Here is a 3218-nt window from a genome sequence, read left to right on the forward strand (position 1 = left end):
AAAATTTGATAAGGTTCAAGTAGTTCCGGATTTTTGTGTTTTACAAAGATGGCCTTTGTTGACGATGAACCAGTATTCAACCAGTTAAGATTAAAAATAGGCGTTATAGGAAAGATATTTATTCACATACGAAGAAAAACTCTCAAGTGACAAGTACAAAAGAACATTACATCGAAGGATCGGAATTCAAATAATTAAAACCAAAACTATATTTCACTAAAAAGTACTTTGGTAAGTAAGGAGTCACGTCGCCAACAGCCTTAGACGAAGTGAATAAAAAAGGCCTTGGCTTTGGGTACATAAGATGCTTGATGATTCAGAGGATGGGAGGATGGACTAAAAAGACCCTACAATTAATCCAACGTGCGAGGGATCTCGTGTAAGACGCGAGGTCCCGGGCGGTTTATACTATCTCCCCTCTCCGTCCAGAGGATTGCCACTGAACAATAACACATTTATGGCTTTGTGACTACGGTTGTATTCCACGAAGTACTGGTCGGTTGCCACCTCCCATTCTTCTCCCTCCAGAAGACTGCCACTGGACATTAAGACGAGTATGGCTTTGTGACTTTTGTTGTATTCGAGAGTAATATTTGTTTTATTAACTTATTATTTTGTTCTTTTTTGCGCTGATAGTATCGACCGAAAATATTTTGTCTCCATATAACTATTATTGCAAATATAAAACAATATTCCTCCATCCGAGAATCAAACTCAGAACTCACCGATTTATAATTACGTCATTAAACAGAATATCGAACTACAAACAGATATTTTACCAAATGAAATTACATTTCTCTGTAATTATTTTCATCAGTAATCAATAAATGTAAATATTTAATTTGTAATTTACGCTTAATATTTAATTTGTAATTAACTTGTCTTATTTGTGGAGGCCATTAACTCGATCGGATGATTGATATGTCCATTTATTTTATTGTTTTGTACAGTCAGCAACAAAAGTAGCTGAAGAATTTCAAAACTTTAATCAAAATATTCTTTATTTATCGAAAATAAAGTCAGCCTTTGAAATTTACCAAAAAAAAAATGATTGTTGATAAGAACAAAAAATTTTAAAAGTTATTTGAAATTTAAATATACAAATCTACTTTTGTGGTTGACTGTACATTCTTTGTTACGGGAACTCATTATATAAATTCGAAAATTCTGTACCATTTAATTCAATTAATCATATTTATCTTAATTATAATTTTATGCTGTATTGTATCTCCATTCCATACTCTGTATACCTTTTCCTCTACAGGTTAACCGGTAGCAATTACGAAGTGGCGAAGGTTGAAGTTTCTGAAAGAGAACCCAATACAACATATAGGTACTAATATTTATTTATTTTACACTTTGTACACATGGTATACAGGCGGACTTAATGCCATGGGCATTCTCTCCCAGTCAACCTTGGGGTGAACAAGATGACAATAAAATATGTATCTTATAACACGTATATCACCAATCAAAATACACTTCGCAGTAATTATTTTCATCAGTAATCAATAAATGTGAATATTAATTAATTTGTAATTAACGCTTAATATTTCATTTGTAATTATTATTAGCTAATATTTCATTTGTAATTAACAGTGCATTTACGATGAGATGCCCCGTGCAAAGAAAAAGATAGTACTAAAAGTGCACTACTTTTAGTACCTACTTAGGTGCAATCTTACGCTCCGTTCAAAGCAATTCTCAGTAATGTAGTGCAAGACAATAAGCTGAGAGTCTACGTTCCGCCTTAGCAGATAGTACTTAATAAAACTGCGTCTCAAATCCTTTTAACGAGATTCTAGTCCTTTTAACTGCGTCGAGTACACGTTAACCTTTCTATATGTTAATTTATTCACAATTTTAACCGGCACCCGTGCAGGACACCTTTTGTAAAATCCATGACACCGGAGCAAACGTAGGAAATTAAAGATTCTATCTCCGTAACGAACTCCCACTTGGAATAGTATTAAACAGAACAAAACTCTTAGAAAATTTTAATACACGCGACTTCCTCTCTTATTACTAGGCGGTAGAGTTGATATTGTCGTTGCTAGTGAACGGGTTGATATTGTTTGAATGCGTTCCGAGGTGAAACTTTAGACCATTATAAGAAAGCTGGTCGCTGTTTGTCTTTACCTGCTGGGCTTACAACTCTGAAGTTTTGCTTATGTTTTCCAACATAAGTTGCGTGTGCTTTGGAATTCTTATTTATAAATAAGATGTTTTCAACTAATTTATATAGGTGTTCCATTTTCTTGTTAAGACATTTTGTGTATCTGTATGCTTAAATTATGGTAAAGAATAGGACTCCGTGTTATTTTATTGTGATTGGTTGAGAGACTAACACGTGACCGACATATTGTACTCTCGACCAATCACATACATCAAAATTAAACATCAGCTTACGAGTCGTGTTTTCTTGGTACATTCTAAGAAGGCTGATGTGGTTTACGGTTTTGATATTATGGATTCTTGAATTTGTGCAAATCATTTATAGTTTTTGATATCTCTTTATTGCGGTAATTATTATAATTACAATAAAAAATCAATGGGAAAGGAGACAAGCTTATTTAATTTTATATGAAAAGTACAAATTCAATTCTTAAACCACTCACTTTTGATTTCAAAATCAAAAATTTACCAATATCGATTTCCAGAATCGCAGATTACAACTAGGATCACTCCAACTAGGTAAACTTCCAATAAATCTGATCTTTGTTACAAAGTTACATTTGAAAATCTAAGAGTTCTAGAATTTCCAACTAGATGTTCCAAAAGGTCCAGTAAAAACACCAGGTTTAAAGAATCCAAGTGCACTAGTGTTTTTTACTTTTTCCTGAGAGCTAATTTCAACGTTCTTGACAACAGATCTTATTACGGTACGTTTCTACATTTTTTCGTTCAAAACTCAGCGTATCTGGTAAGTCAATAAGGTCGAATTTATTTTTAATGTTTTTAATTTATCTCTTGTTGGGTCCTCTCATTTGTAACTACAGTTTGTTTTAACTGACTACAGTATTTGTATCGATCAATATTAGTCTTCGGCACGTTATCTGTATGATTAGAGAAAGAAAAAATCTGAATTGAGTCTCTGTTAGGCTAAATACTGTCAACGAGCCAATGGTACCCTTGGAACGTGATCACGACTGGTCATAAGTTCGTGGTGGTGGTTGGTTGACCACAAGATCATATCAAGATTAGTAGATTACGTTTAT

Source organism: Manduca sexta, unplaced genomic scaffold, assembly GCF_014839805.1.
Source record: "Manduca sexta isolate Smith_Timp_Sample1 unplaced genomic scaffold, JHU_Msex_v1.0 HiC_scaffold_3453, whole genome shotgun sequence".
Taxonomy (NCBI): Eukaryota; Metazoa; Arthropoda; class Insecta; order Lepidoptera; family Sphingidae; genus Manduca; species Manduca sexta.